Raw genomic sequence first — 26,674 nt, 5'->3', positions numbered from 1 at the left:
TTCCCGCTCGCTATTTTACGCATGGTAGTGTATATATGTCAATCCTAATCTCCCAGTTCATCCCACCCTCCCCTTCCCTCCCTGTGTCCACATGTCCGTTCTGTACATCTACGTCTCTATTCCTACCCTGCAAATAGGTTCACCTGTACCATTTTTCTACATTTCACATGTATATGTTAATATACGATATTTGTTTTTCTCTTTCTGGCTTACTTCATTCTGTATGACAGACTCTGGGTCCCTCCACATCTCTACAAATGAGCCAATTTCGTTCCTTGTTACAGCTGAGTAATATTCCATTGTGTGTATGTATCACATCTTCTTTATCCATTCATCTGTTGTTGGACGTTTAGGTAGTTTCCATGTCCTGGCTATTGTAAATAGTGGGGCAATGAACATTGGGGTACATGTGTCCTTTTGAATTATGGTTTTCTCAGGGTATATGCTCAGTAGTGGGATTGCTGGGTCATATGGTGGTTGGCAGAATTAATATTGTTAAAATGGCCATACTACCCAAAGCAATGTACAAATTTAATGCAATCCACGTCAAATTTTCCACAGAACTAGAACAAATAATCCTAAACTTTATATGGAAGCACAAAAGACCCAGAATTGCCAAAACAATCCTGAGGAAAAAGAACAAAGCTGGAGGCATAACCTTCTCAGACTTCAGAATCAAAGCAGCATGGTATTGGCACAAAACCAGACATACGGATCGATGGAACAGAATAGAGAGCCCAAAAATAAACCCACACACTTAGGCTCAGTTAATCTATGACAAAGCAGGCAACAATATACAATGGAGAAAAGACAGGTGGTGCTGGGAAGGCTGGAGAGCCGCATGTAAATCAGTGAAGTTAGAACACTCCCTCACATGGTACACAAAAGTAAACTCAAAACGGCTTAAAGACTTAAATATAAGACATGACACCATAAAACTCCTAGAAGAGAACGTAGGCAAAACATTCTCTGACATAAATCGTAGCAATGTTTTCTTAGGGCAGTTTCCCAAGACAAAAGAAATACAAGCAAAAATAAACCAAAGGAGCCTAAACTAACTTACAAGCTTTTGCACAGCAAAGGAAACCGTACAAAACAGAAAGACAACCTACGGAATGGGAGAAAATATTTGCAAACGATGCAACTGACAAGGGACTAATTTCCAAAATATACAAACAGCTCATACAACTCAATATCAAAAAAAACAAACAACCCAATCCAAAAATGGGCAGAAGACCTAAACAGACATTTCTCTAAAGAAGACATACAGATGGCCAACAGGCACACGAGAAGACGCTCAACATCACTAATTATTAGAAAAATGCAAATCAAAACTACAATGAGGTATCACCTCACACTGGTCAGAGTGGCCATCATCAAAAAGTCTACAAACAATAAATGCTGGAGAGGGTGTGAAGAAAAGGGAGCCCTCCTACACTGTTGGTGGGAATGTAAATTGGTGCAGCCACTAGGGAGAGCAGTATGAAGGTTCCTTAAAAAACAAAAGAGAGTTACCATATGATCCAGCAATCCCTATTCTGGGCATATATCTCGAAAAGATGAAAACTGTAATTTGAAAAGATACATGCACCCCAGTGTTCATAGCAGCACCATTTACAATAGCCAAGACATGGAAGCAACCTAAATGTCTACTAACAGAGGAACGGATAAAGAAGACATGGTATATATATACAATGGAATATTACTAAGCCATAAAAAATGAATGAAATAATGACATTTGCAGCAACATGGATGGACCTAGAGATTATCTTACTAAGTGAAGTAAGTCAGAGAAAGACAAGTTTCATGACATCATTTATATGCAGAATGTAAAAAATGTTACAAATGAACTTATTTATGAAACAGAAACAGACTCACAGACATAGAAAACAAACTTATGGCTACCAAAGGAGAAAGGGAGGGGGAGGGATAAATTAGGAGTTTGGGATTAACAGATACACACTACTGTATATAAAAGAAACAACAAGGTCCTACTGTATAGCACAGGGAACTATATTCAATATCTTGTAATAACCTATAATGGAAGAGAATCTGAAAAAGAACATATATGTATGCATAACTGAATCACTGTGCTGTATACCTGAAACTAACACAGCAGTGTAAATCAGCTATACTTCAATTAAAAAAAAACTGGTAAGTGAACAAGATATTGTGGAGGTTGGGAAGTGAAGGACTTGGTGAGGTGCAGGGAGACCACTGCTCTGGGTACCGGTGCCCTCCACAAGGCCGGCTGAGAACAGCGTGGTCCCGATCTTCTAGCTCTCAGGTTACGCCATCTGCTTGGTTATCCCATATCTGCCCCCGCCATTATTACTGCCATCTACTGGACTTCACGTCGCTCCTGCACATCCACCACCAACTCAGTCTTCTTGCTGCGTCCACAGGATGACGCACCCCACACCCAAGCCTCAGAGCTTCTTCGCCTCTTCAGTGCCAGTGACATTCACCACACCGTACTGGAGCTATTCGTACCTTTTGGCCGTGTGCTGGATATCGCTGTCCTTCAGAAACATTTTACCTCTGAAATCTCCAATTCCAAAATCCTACTCTAAGAGCAAAAAAATCCTGTCTTTACAGCCCAGTGCTGGGTGAAATATGGCCACGGCAGCGATTCCCATCAGGAGATGGAATCTATTTCCCTTCCTCTTGAATGTGAGTGACTTCCTGGCCCAACCCAAAAGAATGTGGTGAATGTGACGCTGTGTGAGTTCCGGAATGAAGGCCTCCACAGGCCCCGCAGCTCCACCTTCGTGCTACTGGAGCAACCTCAAGGCTGTCCTCTGAGGCCCGCCCAGCAGAAGATGAGGATTCAGTGAGGAAAACCGAGGCAGTCCGGCCCGATGGCCATCACCAAATGCCACATAATGGGAGGCCATCTTGAATCCTCTAGGCCGGCCAACCCTCCAGCTGAATGTTGTTTTATGAGTGAACCGGCTGAAACCAGCTGAGGAATCACCCAGCCAACCTACAGAATCCTAAGAAATAATAAACTGTTGCTTTAGGCCACCAAGTTTCGGGGTGGTTTGTTTCAGAGCGATAGTTAATTGAAACATATACATTATTCTTTGGGAAAATCTCCAGAACCTCGACTCCTCCATTAAAAAATAATATATACATTTCCATATCAGAGGATAGGCCCCTCTTGGATGATCTTTTCTACCTAGGGTTGAGGAATCATGCCAACGCTTATCTACACCGTCACCCTCAACTTCTTGCACTGCGCTGTGCAGTAGGCAAAACAATGGTCCCTCGAAGATGTCCATGTTCGAATCTCTGGGACCTGTGAATATGTTCTGTTACATGGCATGCGGGAATTAGGTAGCAAATGGGACTGAGGTTGCTAACCAGCTGACTTTACTATAAAGAGATTATCCTGGATTATCTGAGTAGGCCCAGTGTAATCACAAGAGTCCTTTACATGTGGAAGAAGGAGGCAAGAAGGAGGCAGAAGGTCAGAGTCGGAGAGAAATAAAGGACGACTCTGAAGATAGAGGGAAGGGCCCTAAACCAAGAAATGCAGGTAACCTCTGGGAGCTGGGACAGGTAGGGAAGCAGATTCTCCCCTGGGGCCTCCAGCAGGAACACAGCCTGGCAACACCTTGATTTTTATCCCGGTGACACCCGTTTCAGGCTTCTGACCTCCAGAACTATAAGATAATACATCTGTTGGTTTAAGACATTTAACTTTGGGTACCTTGTTACAGCAGCAGTAGGAAACTAACACAGCTTGCTTGAGCCGCACAAAATGGCTTTCAAAATTGTAAACACTGGGGACTTCCCTGGCGGCCCACGGATTAAGACTCCGCACTCCCCATGCAGGGGGTGCGCGGTCCAGCCCTGGTCAGGGAGCTAAGATCCCACGTGCTGCACGGCAAAAAAAAAAAAAATTCTAAACGTTGTGTGTACCTCCGCAATTCTTCATCTGCCTGGTGAATTCTATTCATTCCCTAAAATCTTATTCAGATAATACGTCCTCTAAAAAGCTTTCATAATTGCCCCACCTCCCCACAGACTAAATTACTTGCTCCTCTGTACCAATAAATGGTTTTAGGAGAAGCAGTCAAAAACATAGATACTCTCTTTCTCTTCCTCTCTCTCTCACTCATTTTTTCTTATATTAGCAAATCACTGAATGGTGGTCTGTGACCTTTTAATTTTTTTCCCTGCAGCTGTAACTTCAAAGTGCCCGTCTTGTTCACTGAATGAATCATCAGCTGTTTCTGGGGTACTAGTATATACGGAAGTGCTTGGAATATATGAGCATACGATGCCCCTCTTCTATACAGCTGTGTCATGGGTCCCTAATATACTCCTGGGCAAACCATGGGCAAAACAGTGATGGAACCCAACATGACCCTAGCTGCCCTAGGCTGCTTTTCAAAGCATGTTCCTTCCTGTGATGGTTCCCCACACCCACCTTCAGTCCTTGAGATGATGGCCTTTGTGCTGTCCTGTTCTCTTAAGAAACAGGTTCTCAGGACGTCTCAGGCACGTTCGCTTCCTCAGTCACACGACAGCTAGGTGACCGTCAGAGTCTTGTCTCCATAACTGAATAATTCAGAGGCACCATGGCTTATAAAACTCTAGATGTTTCCGCTTGTCCCAGGTGGGTGCACATTAAGATAGGGCCACTATCTGAATTCAGGTAAGGGTGCAGATCTCTTCTAACACTAGAAATTCAGACATTAGAGCGGGTGGCAAGGAAAGATTTATCACTTGTCTAAGATGCCTCACTGAGCATCTCCTAATTCCTCCGCATCACCCCACTCTCGGAATATGCCGCCTCTTACTGTCACTTTTTCCGTATCTTTTGTTATATTTGCTACTGCAGTCAAGGCCAGGTGAGCAGTCTGCTTAAAGACAGAAATCTAAGGCCCATAGAGGGGCCTTTGTACTTTAAGCTCCATTCGGCTGTTACGAACAGTTTGAACAGGGCTCTTGCACAGCCACTAAACTTTCTTGTCCTTTAGAAAAGCATATACTCTGAACGTTAAGAAATAATTTAACTTGGTCATTAAAAATACTAGTGGAACAAATTTCAGCGTCTTTGAAGAGTTAACTTTGAAAGAAAAACTGAGAATTTTATATTATTGGCCGGAACAAAAGGGAAATGTTAAGAGTTGCATAATAACTATAGCCAACAGCCAAGTTTCAACTGTGCAGATTTCATTATCCTGAGCTCTTAATCACCAGTCCTAGTCAGGCAGGAGCTGCCTTATGCATTATATAAACATCTCAGCTGGAATGGAGAATGGGTCCAGACCTGGGGAAAGAGACAGTCGGGGCTGGGCTGGGCTGGGCTGCGCTGGGCTTCCCTAAATCAAAACTTCACCGAAATATATCTCCAGGATAATACTGCCTTTCATCATTCAGAGCAACAATATTTTTTCAATTGAAAGTTGTGATCAAAACAAAAAAGAGATTAAGTAACAGAAAAAGCACTGCAGAGAAGTCCAGGAATACAGATAATACAGGGACACTTTTAGAAACATCCACTCGTTCTCAGCAGAGCCCTGTGAAGACCTACACCAGATCACGTTCCTTCCTTTTTAAAAACTCAGTGTCAGTGGGGAAGGTGGGCCAGGATTCGAAATAGACTTCTCCTTCTGTCTATCCACTGCCCTTAATACATGCTGTCTCAGTGAAAAACAACAAATCAGAAACAGTTTAACAGGTGCATACAAATTCCAGGGTAGGTTTCAAAACCACCATAAGTAAAGTGTGGGCTACACGCCTACAAACATGCCAGGTAACCTCGCCTTTGATGTTGACTGTGCCATTATTTCTGCTCAAATGCCCTTTCTCGTGCCCCTGATCCATCCGCTGAAATAGTTCTTAGGACTCGGGCTGTCATAGTTAAAGAAACAGAGGCTGCACTTAGTGAGTGCCAGGCCTACAGGCGGACAGCAGCAGACAGGCCCGGGGTGGTGCTGGCCCTCAGGGACCCTCACAGTCAGGTGGGGAGGGACCACTAAACCTGGGGACATAACTGTACGTTTGATAAGCTCCCTGAGGAAGAACGAAAGGGGTTATGAGAGGAAATGATGGGTGGGAGGTCTCCACGAGGAGGCTCCATTTCCCTGCTCTCTGAAGAATGAGAAGGGCCCCGTCACGAGATGGGAACGAAGCAGGTGGGAAAAGCTCAAGTGTAGGGAATGGGGGCAAGAGAGGGCTGCAAGGCAGGAAGGGGCCAGGTCACACACGGCCTTTTAGGCCACGGTCAGGAGTCTCGATGTTATTCTCAGTGAAGTGAGAAGCCACTGAGGTGTTTTCAGCAGAGGAATAACAGGTTCTGACTTGCTTTTTTTTTAAAGGATCATTGGTTTCACCGAGACTGCCGTGTGGAGAGCATGTGGGGGGATTCTGAGCAGTGGCCGAGGCCCAGCTAGGAGGCTCCTAAGTTCTCCAGGAGGGAAAGGGTGGCGGCTGGGACCAGGGTGGAATCAGCAGAGATGGAGCAAAGCAGACACATTCAAGTTCATTTTGGAACGAGAAGCACTTAGCACGTTCTCCCTTTATCCTGTCTCCTAGGGTATTTATCAAATTCTTGTTTTGTAATATTCACAGTTAGGCTCACCAAGATTATGCACTTTTGACAACAGAGACTGTTATGCACCTTTAAATCCTCAGATCCTTTCATGGTGCCTTGGCCGTATGTGGCTTGCCGTAAATATCCATTCACTTGCATATACAGCACGGTCATTCCACCTTCCTTAGGAAGCCTTCCACCTGGGGCTGGCAGAGACCTGGCGCTCGGCCGTCTCTGGTGACCGATAATTAAGCCCATGGCCTCGAAAGCTGCGGCATGTTGCCAAGCCTGCAGAGGAACACGTTGAGGGACATCTGTGTGGCCCATCATGAGAGCTGTCTCTGACAGATGGCAGTGCACCAGCCATGGCTCCCCCAGCAGGAAGAGCATCAGTAACCATGGGAACCACCACGGACCAAGGTCCAGGCCCCTCCACCAAACGGGAAGGCAGGGGGCAGGGAGGAGCCCCGGTATAGGCAGATAAGAGTGGCTTCGGGCTGGACCGGATTTAGAAAAATAAAGGAATGTGGTCTTTCGCTGTGCTCTAGTGCCTATAGCCAATTTATGAATCTTGATAATATCTATGTATAAGGGACGTATAAAGTTCTCATCCACTTTTAGACTTTGACATCCTAATTCAAGGGATTCCCAACTCTCTTCACTGCTTGGCTGAAAAAGAAGAGGAAAAGGGAGGCATCCACTACATAGGGAGAAAGATTCATAACTGATACGAACATGAGTCTGGAAGACAGAGTTCAGTCTATGCCTACAAGAGCCACATCACAAAAGGCAATTAGCTGGACTTAAGGCAAGTTAGCCATGAAGGCACAGATGCCTTGGACCCCCCTCTACCCATGTCTCACTAAAATTAACCTTATTCTGTACAGACAGCAGACTCCAAAACAGTACTAGAAACTAAGAGTAAGAAGTATCCATTCACCAGAAACTGCAAAGATCTCCACCCAGTTCACTTCCATGGAGCCAAATGAGAAGGTCACTCTTTTCCCCGGGGAGAAGAGTTGGCCTGGAGGGAAGCAGGAGGCTCTTTGCCACAGATGCCTGTGATCTGGAGTGATACGAGCTGGACTCACTGGGACAGGGTGGAAAGAGGAGATTGTGGAGCCGCTGGAGAGCCATTAGGACGCCGGCAGGCTGCTGTCATTGCCCCTTCCTGAGGCTGGGCCGGGCAGACAGCACCGAGCATGGAGGAGACAGGTTTTTGCTTCCTTCAGCTGGCCCCGCCAGGCTGTTTCCGCTTTGACACTGCAAACTGAAGAGACTGAGCTTGCGATGTTGACGCCAGAGGGAGTGCGGTGAGGGCGTACGAGGCTGGACGTCGGTATATCCTCTGTGGTGCACGTTGGTCCTTATCTCACCCTCCTAAGTCCTCTCAACCCGAACCAAACTGAATAGCTTTGCTTGTCCGCTGGGGACTGGGTGGGTTCCTGGATCTCTACAGAGCCCTGCCTTGGTCCCCGAAAGCCTAAGGTTATTCCAAGCATTTGGAATGTAAATATACTTCAATCCTTGGCCAGCATAAATCCTTTTTTATATGGATGGACTAAACAGTGACCATTCAACATATGGTCTATTAAAAACCCGGACACACAAAAATACATGCACCCCAGCGTTCATTGCGGCACTATTTACAATAGCCAGGACATGGAAGCAACCTAAATGTCCATCAATGGAGGAATGGATAAAGAAGATGTGGTACATATACACCATGGAATACTACTCAGCCATAAAAAAGAATGAAATAATGACATTTCCAGCGACGTGGATGGACCTAGAGATTCTCATATTGAATGAAGTAAGTCAAACAGAGAAAGACAAATATCATATTATATTGCTTATTATATGTGGAATCTAAAAAAATGGTACAAATGAACCTATTTGCAAAACAGAAATAGAGTCACAGATGTAGAGAAGAAACTTATGGTTACCAAAGGGGAAAGTGGGGGGGAAGGATAAATTGGGAGATTGGGATTGACATGTACACACTACTATATACAAAATAGATAACTAATAAGAACCTACGGTATAGCACAGGGAACTCTACTCAGTACTCTGTAAGGACCTATATGGGAAAAGAATCTAAAAAAGAGTGGAGGGACTTCCCTGGTGGCACAGTGGTTAAGAATCTACCTACCAATGCAGGTGACACGGGTTCGATCCCTGGTCCGGGAAGATCCCACATGCTGTGGAGCAACTAAGCCCGTGTGCCACAACTTCTGAGCCTGCGCTCTAGAGGCCACGAGCCACAGCTACTGAGCCCACATGCTGCAACTACTGAAGCCCGTGTGCCTAGAGCCTGTGCTCTGCAACTAGAGAAGCCACTGCAGTGAGAAGCCTGCGCACCGCAAATAGAGAAAGCCCGTGTGCAGCAACGAAGACGCAACGCAGCCAAAAAAAAAAAAAAAAGAGTGGATATATGTATGTGGATAACTGATTCACTTTTCTATACAGCAGGAACTAACACAACATTGTAAATCAACTATACTCCAATTAAAATTAATAAAAAAAAGTACAAGAAATTAGCTAAAGACATAGAGAAAATTCTTCTACTGAAGTAGATATGCTCTAAGAAACATAAGAAAAAAATCCTATCCATGTACTTGATCACGCAGAAGAAGATAATGCAGGTATACTAACAGCAGATGAGGCTATAAGTAGGCAACAGAACATGGTAAGTAAAGGCCATGTATAAATGGAATATGAGTCAGCCAAATTCAAAACTATACTGGCAACAGTCAATAGCAGCCTTGAAAATGTAGTAAAATGAATTCGTGAGGTAGAGGGCAAACATGAGGAACTCTAAATCCAGAAATAAGGCCCTCTGAAAATGATGTAACGGAAGATATCAGGTAAGAGGCTGTTGAAAAGCAATCCCATAGATAGTAGGGCTCTTGAAGAAATAAGGTTGCAAAATGTGATTTAATAGAACAAATTTTTCCCAGTACTAAAAGGAGGATGTAGTGGGGAGAAAAAGAAGGAGAAGATAAGAAGACTCCAAAGCTATACATTTTTCAGCAAAAAATAATTGTATAATAATCCTGTAAGTATCTTAGCAAAACATCTTCTAAAACTAATGGCGAAAAACATTTCTATCAAGAAAGGATAATACAGATGACCATATACTTCACCAACACATTATTTTAATGCAGTAGAAACCACAGAGCTTTCAAAGGAAAAGGATATAATAACAAATTTGTGAATCAGGTCAAATTAATATTGGTGTGAAGGCAACATAAAGTTATTTTTGGATATTAAAGACTCAGGGGGTGGGACTTCCCTGGTGGTCTAGTGGTAAAGAATCCGCCTTCCAATGCAGGGGACGTGGGTTCGATCCCTGGTCGGGGAACTAAGATCCCACATGCCACATGCCGTGGGACAACTAAGCCCATGAGCCACAGCTACTGAGCTCGCGCACCTCAACTAGAGAGAGAAAACCCACACGCCACAACTAGAGAGAAGACCACACGCTGCAATGAAAGATCCCGTGTACCGCAACTAAGACCCAATGCAGACCAAAAAAAAAAGTCATCTGCATTACTAAAAAAAAAAAAGACTTGGGGGCAAAACCTCAAATGTCTTTAAGGAATTAAACTGCTCAAAGATACTTGCCAAAACACCCAGAGATAACTAAAAATGAAAAAAATGGACATTTCAGTTTCAAAGAACTGTGGAAACCAGAACCAGTCAAGAATATAAGACCAGCCTACAGTTATTTAGCCTTTGGTGTCAAATTTATATAGAAAAATTATCTGTAAAAGATAATTAGAAGGCAAAAAAGAGCAATTCATAGTAGAAGCATAGCAGTAATAATGACCCTTGATAGATTAAAAGGCACGTAATAAAAAGGAAGACAAATTCTATAAGTAAAAAGAGAAATTAATGCAAATACCTGACATGAGATGAATAATCAGAATCACCATCAGATGAAGAAAGCAAACATGAAATACAACACACGGAGGGCTTGAGTAGCATAAAAAGTGGCATTAAGTTAATAGATAACCCACATTTAAAAAAAAATCTATGAGAGAGTGCTTTCAAGTGTTCTTGGCACATTTATAAAAGTTGACTACATATGGACTGATCATAAAGACAGATATCCTTCAAAACATAAGTTATAGCAACCAAATTCTCTAGCCACAAAGAAAGAAATGAAAAAGTTAAGAGGAAAGGTTTTATGACAGCAACCAAGAAACTCAACCACTTGGAAACTTGAAAAATACCCATCTAAGAACTTTATAACTGGAAAATGTTTTAAAAGCAAATATATTTAGCACATCTTTATTAAGAATAAGGAAAAATCGCAAACCACTTGTCTATGATAAGTCGGGGGATAATTATTTAAGGTACTTGGTATGTGATCTTGGGCAAATTACTTAATCTTTCTAAGCCTCTATTTCCTCGTCTGTAAACTGGGGATAATGACTTCCCTCAATGGTTGTTGTGAAGATGAAATTAGATAATGCTTGTAAAATATTTTAATCACTATGCCAGCCATCAAGAGAACATTCAGTAAGTCTGATCTGTTAAGATTATCATTATTTAAAATTATGTTTACATTAAGTTTGCAGTAACTGAGAGAAGTGCTAATGTATCACTACGGAGGGGAAAGTGCAGGAGAGTCATCTGAAATATAGTTGACAAAAACTACATAAAACGAATATGTGTAACTCGAATAAAATCAAGCCTCCTTGTTCTCTCCCTCTAAGTACCACCTTACCACAGTGACACATCTAAAAGGGACAAAAATGTGACTTTTAGAAAGCCTTGAAAACAATACAGGTATTGAAGAATAGAGAGATGTGGTTCACATAATATATCAGGCATCTTGCAGCGAAACTTCTAAAAAGTCTCTTTGGGATGTTTCCCTGAAGAGTTCTGCCTCCATGGCAACTGCTCAAACCTGTCTTTTTGCCTCTCGGGACCCTAGAGCTTTTCCCTTCAGGTGTTGCTTCATCCCCTCTCACAGGGCTGGCCATGGCTCTCTGCCTCTCTCACGTGCATTCCCCTCAGCCAACGAACTGATCTTCCTTGGGGACTCGCCCTTAGTTTGGAGGGGAAGAGATGGGTGGGTTTTGATAAGTGAATACTTAAAATTTAATAAATTGTGCCCTTGCCATCTAAAGGGCAACAATACCAGTCTCCTCCTCCTGCAACAATACATGGAAAATAAATTGGAAGGAAGTACACTAAACAGATGCCAGTGATTGTGGCTGGATCATGGGGCTGTAACTTGTTGCCAGTTTTCTGCTTTCCTATAGTTTCCAAATTTTCTACAGTGAAAATATATTACCTCTTTTTGGTAAACTGTGATAAAATTCACATGCCATAAAACTCACCCTTTTAAAGTGTGCAATTCAGGTTTTTTTTAAATTATATTCACAAAGTTGTACACCTATTCCCACTATCTAATTCTAAAACATTTTCATCATCCCTAAAAGAAACCTTGTGCCCATTAGCAGACATTCTTGTTCCCTCCTCCCTCCAGCTCTGGAAACCATTAATTTACTTTCTGTTGCTATGGACTTTCCTACTCTGGACATTTCTTATAAATGGAACCATACGAGAGATGGCCTTTTGTGTCTGTCTTCTTCTACTTAGCATAATGTTTTCAAGTTCATCCATGTTGTAGCATGTATTAGTACCTCATTCCTTTTTATTGGCTGAATAATATTCTTAGATGTATTACTTCCATAATGGGAAAACTATTTTAAAAAAAGTAATGAGTACATAAGCATAACCCTTGATTGTTAATTCTACTAAGAGTACACTGGTACACTCCAGTAATAATAAAAAATGATTTTTGATGATAGATTAATTATTTTTCAAAATCATGTATTTAAAAAGCATAGTGAGCCTATTAAACCTGTTTTTTTCTGACTCAACCTCTCAACTAAAAAGAACATAGGAACCTAGGGCTTCCCTGGTGGCACAGTGGTTGAGAGTCCGCCTACCGATGCAGGTGACACGGGTTCGTGCCCCGGTCTGGGAAGATCCCACATGCCGCGGAGCGGCTGGGCCCGTGAGCCATGGCCGCTGAGCCTGTGCGTCCGGAGCCTGTGCTCTGCAACGGGAGAGGCCACAACAGTGAGAGGCCCGCGTACCGCAAAAAAAAAAAAAGAACATAGGAACCTAAATGATATCTTGCTGAATATCAGACATAGCAATTGAGCCAAAAGAGACAGCTGTGGACAACCAGGATACTTAATATACGATTCTATCTCAAAGAGATGAAAAATTCTTGGCTTTTAAATTTTGAGTGTTTAAAGGGAATATTTATGGTAACGAAAATGAGCAATTTTAAGAAATTGTTGGGAACTTAGCCCATGAACTATTCTGTGGCAATCAATTGTAGTTAAGATTTTTTTAAGTTGGATAATGTAGTATAATCAGCTTTATATTCATTAAGAAAAAAAGTTCCAAATTCGTTTGTATGCCTCTTGTGTATTTGTATACCTGCAAATCACAAACACATAAATATTGCACACTCAGTGCATGAATTTAATGTTATAATTTTTACTCGGAAAGGCAGATTCTACATATTCTCAGTTACAAGGGAGATAGTTTGATCAAAGCTGACTGCAGCTAGTTCATATTAAGGAAGGCTTCAGTCAAAAATCAAATTCTGTAAATGAGTGACTTACCCAGGACATAAAATTTGAAGCGGTTCAGACATACTGACGGTGCAGTGGGGTGGTGACCAGAAGTGGGGTTCTTGATCTAGGTGTTGGTTACAGACGTATGTTCCGTTTGCAAAAATTCATCAAACTGTACACTTGTGATCTAGACACATTTCTCTATGCATGTTATACTTCAATATCCTTTTTTAAAGTCAAAAATATATATAAGCAACAAAGGACACTATACATTGTTTTCAGAGGGCCTGTAGTCCTCATATGGGTGAGCCTTAGCCAAAGGCTGGATCAGGAAGCTTTGTCAAGAATTGATAATTAAAATATTGGTCAAGTCTTTAAAGAGATGTCAAAGTGCTCATCTGAGAAAGCTCATATCAAGTCTGCAGACTAGATGCCCTTAAAAATCCGTCCTTGTATAGAGAAGTCTCTATAGTCCTCTGTCATAAATTGTTCATTCCAAGTATTCTCTAAAGATGTCACTTGGGTTAGCGTCTGAAGCACCAGAAAGACCACCTGCTGCGAAACCTTCAGATATGATGACAATCAAACAATTGCATTTAATCATTGATGAGACTATAACATGTCGGTTAGGATTAGCTTATGCTCTCATTCAGGCAAATGAAGAAAACTATTCCCCCACCACCACCTGCCCCCCAGGATTTCTTAGCAACATTAGACCAGAAACACAAAAATGCTGGTAGACAAAAACCTTAAAAATCTCTTATTTTATTCGAGGTTATTGGCTGCCAGCAACGTGTGGATTCTAGCTAGTATTTTCAGAACATGTTCTTATACCCTCCAACTCTAGGTAGGAATTATTACATGAAAGATTGTACATTATTTAAAAGCAGGATGAGGCACTGTTAGTGGGAGTGGAAGATGGTATCATTATTTTGGAGTGCCACTGGCATTCAAAAGACTTTAAAATGTCCATAACTTTCATCCAGTTATAAGACTTTACTCCTAAAAAACTATTTAGGATTACAAAAAGATTCCATTAAAGGAGTGTTCATCATATTACTGTGGAAACAAAATATTGGAAACAATTTTAGAAATCCAACCACAGGGGAGGGATTTTTAAAAAGTGTCCATATAATGGGAGAGTATATAGCAGTTAAAAATATGTTATAGGAGTACATTTATTATTTCAGTTAGAGGTTCATGAGTAACACCATTCCTTAAAAATCACGTACCTAAAAAAAATTATGTACCTAAATATACACAAAAATATTTGGGATAGAGATACATTAAAATATTAATGCCAACTGGGATTATAACTGATTTAATTTTTCTTTTTTTCTTATCTACATACATATTCCATCTTTTCTATAATGAACATGTGTTATTTTATAACAAAGACATTTTACAAAAAAGTGAGGTTGGGGAGGTAGGAAAACCAGGGACTATGATATTTATATGTGTGGGAATACATTCTTCTTTCATTAAGTGGAATTAGTGTCTATTCTTTACTTTTTCTCTGCGTATCACGAAAGCTGTAAGTGACGTTGCCTTTCATATGGCAGGAAACAGCCTTGCTGCTGTTGGCACCTTTCTTTCCATTCTGAGCACCCATCCTACTCCATCAACAGCATCATCTTGGAGCTCCTGGTCATTCAGCTCCCTTGACTTCTATCAAAGGAACTAATATCTCAATAGGCCCAAAGGCACAAATTACACAGCCACTCAGCCTAGAACAACAGCCACAGCCACTCAGCCGGGCTACACCGGCTGCACACGAGGTGTAGAACAAGCCCACGGCAACACCTCCTTCTGTACTCTCTCCAGATCAAATCATGAGACTTCGAGAGATGTCAGTTCTCGTGTCAGAAGAGAGTCCCTGGTCTACTTCAAATAAATCAATTTTGAAAAATTTAGAATCGGAAATATTCCAAAGGTTTGCCGTTGATTTTGGTTTGATGCACACAAAGGGAAACAATTTCCCTTCCTTGAAGCCTCTTTCCAGGAGCCTTAACGCTCGGCTGCCAGATTTAGCCTTGGCTCCATCTCTACCATGTCTAATATTCCTCCGTGCTATTGATGTGAGGCCAAATCGCCTCTCTATTTAGAGTGCACAAGAGCAGATGTCTTGATGAAAGGGGGTGTTGGTGAACCTATATTGAAAAGAGCCAGGAGAACGTGCTGTAATGAATGGAAGCACACAGTTTCACGGCCTAAGGTGTTAAAAGTACATTCACACGAAAGAAGCAATAGCTTCGGTCACATCATATGAGAAATAAAAGACAGGAGGGGAAATGATAGAGGAGGCAGTCAAGAAATCAGCTGCTCAGTCGAATCACTGGGGGAATTTGTTTCGTTTCAAATACTGCCGCCTGCGCAAGAATGTCCTTGGTAGCACTACTTGTGATAGTCAACAACTGGAAACAAACCGTCGACAGTATGATGGATATAGAAATAATAAATTGAGGCCTGTTCACACAATGGAATATTATACAGCACTAAAAATGGATGAACTGGGACTTCCCTGCTTGTCCAGTGGGTAAGACTCCACATTCCCAATGCAGGGGCCCGGGTTCGATCCCTGGACGGGGAACTAGATCCCACATGCATGCTGCAACTAAGAGCCCGCATGCCGCAACAAAGATCCCACGTGCCGCAACTAAGACCTGGTGCGGCCAAATAAATAGATAAAATAAAAATTTAAAAAAAGATAAAACTGAAGAGCTTCTTTAAAAAACAATGGATGAACTACGGCTGCATATATTATAATGAATCTTCCAAACATAATATTGAGGGGAAGAGGCCAGACACAAAAGAGATTGCATTTATATAAAAGTTCACAACCAGGCAAAACTAATCCCTGGTATTAGAAGTCAAGGCAGTGGTTGGCTCAATTGGGTAGTGATTGAATAGAGGCTTAAGAAGAGATTCTGGGCGCTGGTGATGTTCTGTTTCTATATTCAGGTGTTAGTTAGATTAGGTGAAGGTGTGTGGTCAGTTTGTGATTAATTCTTTAAGTTATATACTTATGATTTGTGTATTTTTCTTGAAATAAGATACAGTTCAATAAAAATGTTTAAAAAATCCAGAGTCCTGGGCCCTGACATGAATTTCCTAAAGCTGTAGGTTGTAAATTCCTGGGGGTATTCCAGTGTACAGCAAAGGCTGAGAATCACCGGGACCAGATGATCCAGGTCCCGTGGTGCGCTGGAGCCAGCCTCTACGAGCCCACGACCCAACTGTTAAATGTTCAGGACTTTTGCAAACCTGTTAAAATAGGGTCAGTGTTGAAAATTAAAGTAGATAAAGTTTCAATTCAATAAAGTATACTAAAAACAAAGGTACTAAATACTCAGAACTCACCCCTTTGTATTTATTTTACTGTTATCTATATTTTGAGGTTATCTGTGCACATTTTATCTGTATGGTGGAAAGGCTATATAACGGTGTGCGACTGTACCATCTCTTTCCAATTCCAGCTCAGTCACAATGATGGCTTCAAATTGGCCATGATGGGAGTATTTATACCAGTGAAACTGGCAACCGCTTCACATCAGGGTTTGCTTTCTTGTTCTGTTGATTGTCTTAAGAAAGTGATTTTAAAATGTTAATAATGCAGATGAAACTTAAAAGTGTGTAATATGTTTAGCTGTTACATTATGAACAGTACATTTAAGGAAATATCTTATTATATTTAAAAGCTATTATCTGGTTCAGCAGTCATTCATATCTTTTTTTTTTTTTTTTCATTCATATCTTTTTTTTTGCGGTACGCGGGCCTCTCACTGTTGTGGCCTCTCCCGTTGCGGAGCACAGGCTCCGGACGCTCAGGCTCAGCGGCCATGGCTCACGGGCCCAGCCGCTCCGCGGCATGTGGGATCTTCCCGGACCGGGGCACGAACCCGTGTCCCCTGCATCGGTAGGCAGACTCTCAACCACTGAGCCACCAGGGAAGCCCCCATATCTTTGATGAATGCGTACAGTTCTGATATATGTCTTTGTTATTTCACTTTTATCTTACTCATTAACATAAGGGAAAGTATCAGACAACGTTTATATGGGAATTACACTCATCAGTTGTACCATAGGTGAGTTCTCAAAAAGCAACAAGTGTTTTGTGAGACTAACCAATTAGCTAGATGGAGTTCACAACAAAGAGTATTCTTTATTTTATTATTATTTATAAATTGTATGCTACACACATCCTTTGTCAGTAAAATTTTTAATCAACTTATGTATGCACATAAATGCATTCCTTTTTTCCCCAGAGTGCTGGTTGATCTACCAGCATATCCCTTTCAAGTTTAAGATTCCATGACTCTCTATTATAATTTAAGAAAGAAGCAAACAAAATAAGATGGGAGCCTTACAGCCTCCCAGGCGTGAGTTTCAGCATCAGATAGAGTAATGACTATACTTTAGAGAGTACAGTATATTTCACTACTCAAAATGTGGTCCTCGGACCAGTAGCGCTGGCATCAGTGAGGAGCCCCTGGGAAACGCATCATCTCAGGTCTCATCCTAGAACTTCTGAATCAGAATCTGCTTTTTATCGAAATGCCTAGGTGATGGGTATGTACATTAAAGTTTGAGAAGCACTGCTTTAAAGCACTGCTTTAAAAATAAACTTCTTAGTATGAACTGAAACTTGTATAACCGATCAGTTGGTGATCTGTAAGCAGCTCGCACCAGTTGAGCCACAGCACTGGGGAAAACAACGAATTGCTACACCTAAGCCTGAAGAAAAGGACATACATCTTGCCATTTGTCACATCTGTCAAATACTGAAAAGGGAAACTGAGCCACTAGGAAAATAAAGGCCATTCTAGGCCACTTGGATTCTTAATGTCAAAAACAGGGGGAAAAGTACAAGTAAGAAAATAATCGTTATCAGTAGCTTTCCTGCATGTATATGATGACTAGGACACATTGCCAAAGGCTTGGTTCCTAAAACCCAAAGCAGGGCAGCAAGGGCCACATGACAAAGTGTGGTAGCTGGAGAGAGGAGTGTGATGAAACACTTCCCAGAGATGTAATTTAGGCCAGGGTAGCTATCAAGTGCTGAGGGTGAAAGAGGGAAATTGTAGTGCTTATGAATTTCCCAGTCAATAAAGCAGTCGGCAACCCAGGGCAAAGAGAAAAGACAGGGCCAATGCACAGGAAAGATTCAATACTGGAGTTAATTGAAATGATGGGAGGAAGCTCGCACATGTTTTGAAATTGAAAGCAAAATTGTTTTACTGGCAACACTATTCTCTGGAAATATTTCTTAGTTATTTGGCTGAAAACATAGTGGATACTTTGAGATGCAAAGGTCTATGTGGAAAACACGTTAGATACTTAAACAGTGTCTGGAAGGAAATGAGAGCCACAGATCTCCAAGAGGAGCTTGGTATTAGTCTGAGGCAGAAACCGAAGCAATAAAATAATTCAAGTAAGCCCTGGCAACCCTAGACCGTGAAGAAGACAAATGTAATTGTACCCAGGCGTGCCCACGCCACTGGTACTCAGAGACGCCGCTGGTACTGAGACACGATTGGGCCCATTTTCACCCAAGAAAAAAGGTCACTGTAATCATCCCTTGCAATATCAGACTTCAGATGACTGAAGAACATTTAGCAGCAAAACGACATGAATGCCGTTACGTGTTATAACATTTTCCCTTAAGATACCTTAGCATGGCTAGGAAGAGAACTCACCCTTATTGAGCACCTACTATCTGTTTAACATGTGTGACTTCATAGCATCCTCATAACCCTCTGACAGAGGTGATACTGTTAGCATTTTACAGACGAGCAAAATAAGGTTCAAAGAAGTATGTCACCCACATCACATAGTTAATAAAAAGCCAGAACTCCAGAGACAAAATAAAAAAGCTCCATACTTGATGAAAACAGGTATCTCAACAGAGACAGCTTGGAAGGGATCAAGAGTATGGAGCTGTTATGGTTCGAAGACGAGGCAAGACTGGTCTATATTGGTGTCAGTGAAGATAAGTGAGGCTTCTCCTAGAACCCACCTTATCTTTACATTGCTGGAATCCTCTTATCACCCACGTCTGGGTGTATATTAGGTTTCAGATGTATTTCAAACTTGATAGCTGTAATTTGGGCTAAGTTGGAGGCTTCTGAAGACTGGGCACGTTTCAGGCAGTGTTATGTAATAGAACTGAGCCCTGGGCTGGGCCTTGGAAACCTGGGTTCAGTTCCAGCTGTGCCACTTATGAACTGCAAGAGTGGTGAGTTACATTGCTTCTCCGGGTGGCAGATTTTTTTCACCTACATGAGGTTGGATTAAGTATCCTTAAGAACCTTTCTGGGTCCATGATTCAACCCTCCATGACTCAACTGCTTACAATTGTGACTTCCATCAAAATATATTAGAAATGACCTGAAGAGTTAACAAGTCTGTCCAGACAAGACTGCTGTGTGGTTCAAGTTACCAAATATAAAACAAAACAAAACAAAAAAACCCCCAAAATTCAAAAAACCCTACAAGAATAATTACTTAACTCCTGTACTCTACCATCTGCAAGAATAACCTGGAATTTAATGTTTTTAAAGTGTTCCCCCCCCCCCAGGATATATTTAAAACAAATATATATTCAAGTTCTTAGATCTGGGTACAAATCCAAGCTCTACCTCTAATTAGTTCTCTGAGTTAACATATCTGAGTTTCCCTTAGGCTTCTGTAAAATTGGAATTAATAATGAATATTAGCTGTAATGCAGTAAAGTGTCTGGCATCTAGTAGGAGCATAATAAGTACTGGTTATTGTTATTCCAGTGGTCATTAGGGGTCTGGACTACCACTGGGTAACAATTCAGAGGAAACTTCTCCACAGAGGGATGGAGCCTGAGACTGTACCTCATTAGCACTGGGAACTTGCCATTCATCTGTGTCTATGCAATAACAAACTCAGGTGCAGAGTGGAGAAATGTAATCATGCTTCTTCTGGACCTACGTGCATCCATCTCTTTCTTTCTTTGTAAAACCTTCTAATTCACCCTCAGTGGATAAAACCTTATAAGAGAAATGCTGATGTATTTGACAGGACAGCTGAGGGAGTGTCTGAAGACAGGAGTGTCCTGGGACATCTGGAAAGAGTGCCTGTCAGACCCACATTTCGTTTTAGTGGCTTTTTTTTTTTTTTTTTTTTTTTTTTTGCCTATTTCCCAGTTTCAGCCCAATGCGCACAAAGAACAAAAGATTCTAGGAGGAGGTGACTTGACTTTGCTTATAAGCCCCACCAAAAAAACCAAACAATTTTGATGCTGACATGTCAATAACCAATCCATGCACATCCCATCTGTTTGAGTGACTGCTTCTTGCCCCCCCTGCCAAAGCTCTCCCTTTCCCCATCCCCTCCCCCGGCACTCAAACACTCTCCCACCCCCTCCCCCTTTCTACAAACGCCACACTTTTTGTGACTTATTTTTCCTTCCCCATCCAAATTTTGCTTTGGTGTTGCCAGGTTGGTGGGAAGCCTGGGTGAACAAAAGAAGATGAACACAAGAACCAGATTCCAATTGCCTGTACTCTTTGAACCCCATCCTTCACATAATGAGGTTGAACTGCCTGTTTTCTAAAAGGAAGACCAATAGAAAGGTTAAAGAAAAAATTCCTGTTTTCTACAGGTAAATTTCCTGAGCAAAAAAACACAGTAAAGTGTCAAATATTTCCAGGCGTGTTTTAAGATAAGTCAAGTATATTAACCAAAGTCTCTGAAGTTCAAAAAAGCAAACAAATGATTGCTAATTAAATTACTACTAGAGATACCATGCTCATTCTGAAGCTTCTTTCGGTGCTAACATCATATGATTCAGAGTATAATTTTACTCTTTAAGTAATTATAGGTTTATAGCTGTTATACGGATAATTTACGACATACCATGGTCATAGCTAAGCAAATATCAGTTGATAATGAGGCCTTAACCTGTAATGGGATCTTCCCAGTCTAACAGTGCTCTTATGATCTATTTTGTAATGATACACTATATAACAACTTTTACAGGACAAAGGTGTAATAGGACAGCTTATAACAACCCCTTAAATGCTTAAAAGTATCTCTTAACTAATTAAGCTTTTAGGGTTATTAGCTTGGGTTGGGGTTTTTCAGTACATTAAAAAAGATGATATAGTAAAGCTTTCTCTAGTAATCTATTCCCCATTTTATTTTTTATTATCCCTTTATATAATACCCTCTGAGAAGGATTAACAACTGTTACAAATTATTCTACAAAAAGTAGGAGGGGAGTATGAAAGGGGGGAAGGAGACGGTTGTCAACTCCGGCAAAAACTGAAAATGTCCTGCTTAATCTTTAAATACTGGCCATTTTCAGAACTTTAGCTGGTATTTAACTATTAGGTATCCAAATCTATCTACGTGGCACATATCAGACAAACTGAGGTTTCAGAAGGAATCTGGTATGCCAAATGGTAATGCTTTCTCATTGATGCTGTGAAGATTCAGACAGCTCACAATTTTGTTTCAACGCTTTTGAAGCAATAACACCTTGAGTTTGAGATACTGTAATTTAGCAGTTCTAAATGAACGCATGTCTCCCTCTTGGTTTGAAATTCTACATTCTGTCTTTCTTCAATCTCTCACCCTTTTATTATCTATCCTGACAAAAATGTGCTTGGAAATTCTTTTCCATGCATACATAGAACTGCAAAGTAGTCCCACAGGGTGGAAAATGCTGAACTTCTCGTAAATGTACCATTGACCCTCAGTTCAAACTTCTGGCATGTATGATCTTGATTTATTTTCTCACTTTTCCTACATGAATGTTTAATATCTTGTCTTTTAAATCTGTTTGTGAGATCCTTAAAACCAGAGACCCCATGGTAAAAACTTTCTTAAATTTTTGACAGGGCCATGCCAGAAAGTACATATGAATACTTAATATTTTGCTGTTTTACAATACTTAAGAGAATGGAATTTATTCTTTTGTAACAGCTGTGCCACTGAATGTTACTACATAAGCTGTAATTACCAAGTTATCTCAGGCAAGTCGCTTAACCTTTCGTGGTCCCAGTTTCTCTACTGGAGATAAGATTTTTCCAATTAGAGAATTTAGGTTTTGGAGTAAGACAGCACTTGAAAAAAAATATTATTTCTTCCATTTACTAGAGAAGCAGGAATTGAACCTATTACCTAACCTCTCTGACCTTTCAATTCCTCACCTGTCCTTTGGCGACCAAGGGAGTAGTTACACCTAACAGGGATTTTTTTGATGCAGATTGAGAACATAGTATAAAGAATGCGGCACGTTACCTGAACTTCGGTTCACGCTCAAAAATGTCAAGTATTACTGTATCAATTTTCTTTCAGCTTTAGAGCGCTAAGATTAGCATAGATGTAAAATCTTAATTATCAAGCACCCAAATCCCCAGTATCTTCAGCTATTTTGGCGCCACTTGGATCCCCAAAGTGAAAATGAAAAGTCTTGAAAGAACATACTGATTCAAGGCCCATTTTAGTACCACTTTGCTCAGAGTAAATAGAATAATTTTAATAATCACTGAAATTGTGATATTCATAATTGAGTCAATAAAAACATGACAAAGACGAACCGTTTTAAGACAGATGACTAAGAAACTTGTTCTGAAATGCATGCTCAGAATTAGACACAGGATGTCAGCAATTTATGGTCATGGGTTTGCACAAAGAACACTGACCTGGCTTGCTGGAAGTGAAGAACAGAACACCCTGCTCACAGCTGGACTTACCTACACAAAAGAGAGAAATACTTTATAAATCCTACTGCTTGCTAGGAGCACATGGGGAGCCACTGACATTTTAAACATACATTGTTTTCCTTTTTTTCCCCCCAAAAGGGCAGAATCTGCTTTACTTCTGCCAAGTGTCGGTGTTAAAATGGCATTTCTTGGGGTCATATACCTCCTGAAATGGCTAGGTTAACTTTCTGCAGCATTTCTGAAAGTCTGTTTCTGAGCCTTTGGGGATGATACAGAATAAAGCATGTAACCACAAACTCAGGAATAGGAACAAGGAAAACCTTACAGGCATTTAACAATATGGAAGTCAACGAAGTGGACACGCTATTCTTCCAAAATAGCATTTTTTGGACCATATTATCATAAGTAAAAGTCCAAATGATTCTGGTTTTTACTATTTGATTACATTTGTATAGTTAATAAGTTATGCTGTTGTGCCAGTGACATCAAACTACCTATGTTTCTATTTTCACCTCTGTGATCACAATAGCCCCTATGCACTTAAATTTACGCTCCTCTCAAAACAACAATCAATGGGGCAAGCTTAGAGTACTATGATTTCACTGCTTCCGACTGAGTTTTCAAAGTCTTCCACGCTGGGATGAACAAGTTAAATCCCCTTCCCACGAATACGTCCAAATACAATCCAGGTATCTCAGAGGAAACCCAGTTGAATAATAATTTGCTGCCCACTTCACCTGCGGAGCGGTGTGTAGACATTATTTACATTGAAAAGAGCTTGTGTTTCTTTTCTAGCAATCACTGACCCTCTTGGGCATCTACAGAGTTACCGGAAATGAAATATAACTCCAAATTTTTGAAGAGTGTTTTTAAACAAACTTATCTGTATGTTTAGAAAAGCCTAGCGTTTGCTGCACACACAGCCTATTGGCTATTTATATCTGCTGATAGTGAGAGCACAGTTATACAGAGATGAAAACTACTGATAACATACTTCTGCAGCTTAGAGAGGATCCACAATACGGTGTAGAATATGCAGCACTGCCCCGGTTGGTGGTGGGGAGCCCCAAACTAGTGAAACCTCAAGCTGAGCGTCTGGCTGGGGTTCAACAGAGCTGCGTGAACAGCACGGGTTGGGGGAAGTTCAAAGTCAAGGCGACTCCTCTGGTCTTAACTTCCTAGGTCTTCCTAGGTCTGGGTGCCTTTGTGTATATACCGATCTTCGTACCTTTCCCCGCCCCCAACCCCAGCAAACGTGTGCAGTCAGCTCGAAAAGGCACCGCTCGTGTGCTGACGTGCAAAACCAAGTCAGAACCCTGCGCCTGGCGCTCCCCTCTAAGTTTCTGGCTCCTCCAAGTCTAAATATTGACACTGCTCCTCGGTTGAGATGTTTGATACTGCTGAGGGTAGAAACGGCAGAGCGACAGTAGGATCGGGTGGTCCATTTTTACATAGCTGGGCCTTCCTTCCACTTCATCTTCTGTAGTAGGGGTTGGATTCCCTGTCTGCATATCCCCACCCCCCGTTTTTCTCCCCGAAAGCTGAGCGCGCAGAGGTAAGGTGTTTTGCCAGCCCCTCATGGCAGCTCCTACTGTTGTCACAGCAACTCACAACAGACTCCATGGACACCGGCTGGTGGTGGGGAGCGCCGAACTCTGGGCTGACCGGTCAGGGGGGTGCAAGAGCCCAAGGGGCTCGGGTATCCCCCTCTGCAGTCCCACCACCGTCCTTCCAAGGAAAAGAGCCCTCTGGTCTGCGCGGCACCCCGCCCCGCCCGCCTGCAAAGGGTGCCTGTTGTGCATTTTCTCAGCTCCAAGTTAGGGGTGCGGCTGGACGGGCGCTCCTAGGAATCTCTTCTGCTTGCCTCTGATGGCGGGGCTCCCGGCCTCGCGAGACAGGCGAGGGCGGCTCCCAGAGCAGCTCGGTCCCACGACTCTCGCTCGGGACGCTGCCCGCCGCGTGGCGCGCGGCCCGGGGCTCCCACAGGCCACCCGCCGGGGCCGGGGCGGGTGGAGCGAGGCTCCGCGGCGGCCGCTCGGAGAAGTTTCACAGCATAGCGCACTCACGACACAGAACCTACCCTGAAGCCGAGCGAGACGCCAGCTCTCTCCGCCTTCAAGGGCTGGGGGAGCGGGGGGCGGGGGGGGCGCTGGCCCCCGCCACTCAGCAGCAGCCACGACTGCGCGCGGTCGCGGGTGTGCGGGGCCCCTGCGCGCGGCGCGCCGCCCGCCGCCCAACTTTGCACAAAGGCAGCATGGCACTGCCTCGCCTCCCGGGCTCGCCCGGCGCCGCGGCCGCTCTTCCCGGTGCCGGGCCGGAGGGGCTCGCCCCTTTCCGCCGCCGCCCCCCAGCCCTCCCCTTTTCCTCCCGCCCCCACCCGGCTCTCAGGCTGGCTGGCCGGCCGGGCGGAACAGAGCGCTCGGCACCCAGCTCCGCCGCCTTGGCGGCCGCCGCTCGCTCCGTGACGTTAGCAGCCTTCGCGGCTATTTATAGCCACACGGTTGGATTTCATTCATGAAACCGGGGCCTGGTGTGTCTGTGCGCTGGGGCGCGGGTTGCAAAGGTGCCTCCGCTTGACGCGGACCCGGGGGGGCCCGGCCTCGGAGGCGGACTGCCCGGGGCTGACGTGCGCAGTACCTGGCAGACCCCAGCCCCACTCGCTAGCGGCCAGGCGGGGAGGGGCAGGACGACCAGCCCCCCCCCCCCCACCTCCACCCCACCCCGTCCTCTGTCCCCAGCACTCCACCCATTCCCGTACAACTGCTGGCCCTTTGTCCCAGGCTCCGGAAAAGTAAGTTGGGCCACTAACCGGCTGGGCGGCATGGTTTTCTTCCCCCAAGGAGCTGACCGGCCGCGGACTCCGAGGGAGGACATGGGCTTTTGTTTCAAAACCGAGCCCAGCTGCTGACTAAGGGCTGCGTTAGCCCAGCCTGCTCCTCCCCTGGGCGCTGCACGTGTTGGCCGGCTCCCCCCTCTGGGTTACCTTCCTCTGTGACTTGGCTCGTGGGGGTCCCCGCAGGGGGCGGTAAGGTCACACGGGCTGCCCCCCGAGTAAGTAGGCGATTTACAACCGCCTACAAATGGCTGAGTGAGGAAGTGAAATTGATTCTGGCCGCTCGTGGGTTGTCAAAATTCTTGGATGCCCACGACAGTCCGTCCTTCCTCGTGAACTCTTTCTTACTCTTCCAGGCTGACTTTGAGCTTTGAGGACAGGACCAGGGGCAGTTTTCATGCACGCACGTAAAAGGTACTTATTTAGTGTCTACATACAGTGTGTCAGGTACCCTGTCAAGCTCTAAGGAGGTGACAGCGAACACAACCAACCTGGTGCCGGCCCTCAACGTGCTTTCAGTCAGCCTATTAAAATTACTGTGTTTTAAATCTCCTTATTCCCAGCTTATAAACAGGAAATTAGGAGATAAAGGTATTGATGTGTTCAGCTACCTTAAGGGGCTTGTTCCTTTAATAAACCTTCACCGAGAAGGCTGTCTGTGTACTAAGGGCTGGGGATACAAAGATGGCAACAATGTCCTCAAGGAGTTCTCAGCTAATGGGTTCCTGACGGTTTGCAGGGCTGGGAAAGAGGGACTCACATTCTATTGCAAAGGCTGTCTCTTTGTGTTATCCCTCAAGAAACAGAACATTAGAAAAAAATTATACATGCGAACATACCCCTCTCTCCCTCAGTTTCTTCCAAGAAACCATCTTCAGATTCCCAGATGGAATACTTGCTCTCCCTTCGTAGGCTCCCCAGATGAGTTTTACTACATTGGATATTCCTACTCTTCCTCACTAGTTTATATTCCCTTTGG

The 26,674-nt window shown here is 43.1% G+C and overlaps 1 protein-coding gene across 5 annotated transcripts in view; it reads right to left on the bottom strand.

Annotated features, from left to right (window-relative positions):
• RHOBTB1 (Rho related BTB domain containing 1) overlaps positions 1–25,774 on the bottom strand; it is a 68,656-nt gene extending 42,882 nt beyond the window's left edge. For 2 of the 5 annotated variants that reach the window (XM_019935856.3, XM_019935861.3), the window contains exons 1-2: positions 24,943–25,198; positions 22,842–22,892 (exon numbers count right to left, since the gene is read on the bottom strand). The gene's annotated coding sequence lies outside the window, so the exon portion shown is untranslated. Of the gene's footprint in view, positions 1–22,841; positions 22,893–23,856; positions 24,891–24,942; positions 25,199–25,671 lie in introns of those variants that run through there. The other 3 variants (XM_019935857.3, XM_019935858.3, XM_019935859.3) reach the window with 3 other exon arrangements.
• Between the last annotated feature and the right edge of the window lie 900 nt (positions 25,775–26,674).

The sequence above is a fragment of the Tursiops truncatus genome, chromosome 16 (genome assembly GCF_011762595.2).
Source record: "Tursiops truncatus isolate mTurTru1 chromosome 16, mTurTru1.mat.Y, whole genome shotgun sequence".
Classification (NCBI taxonomy): domain Eukaryota; kingdom Metazoa; phylum Chordata; class Mammalia; order Artiodactyla; family Delphinidae; genus Tursiops; species Tursiops truncatus.
This window is presented reverse-complemented; position numbering and strand designations above follow the sequence as displayed.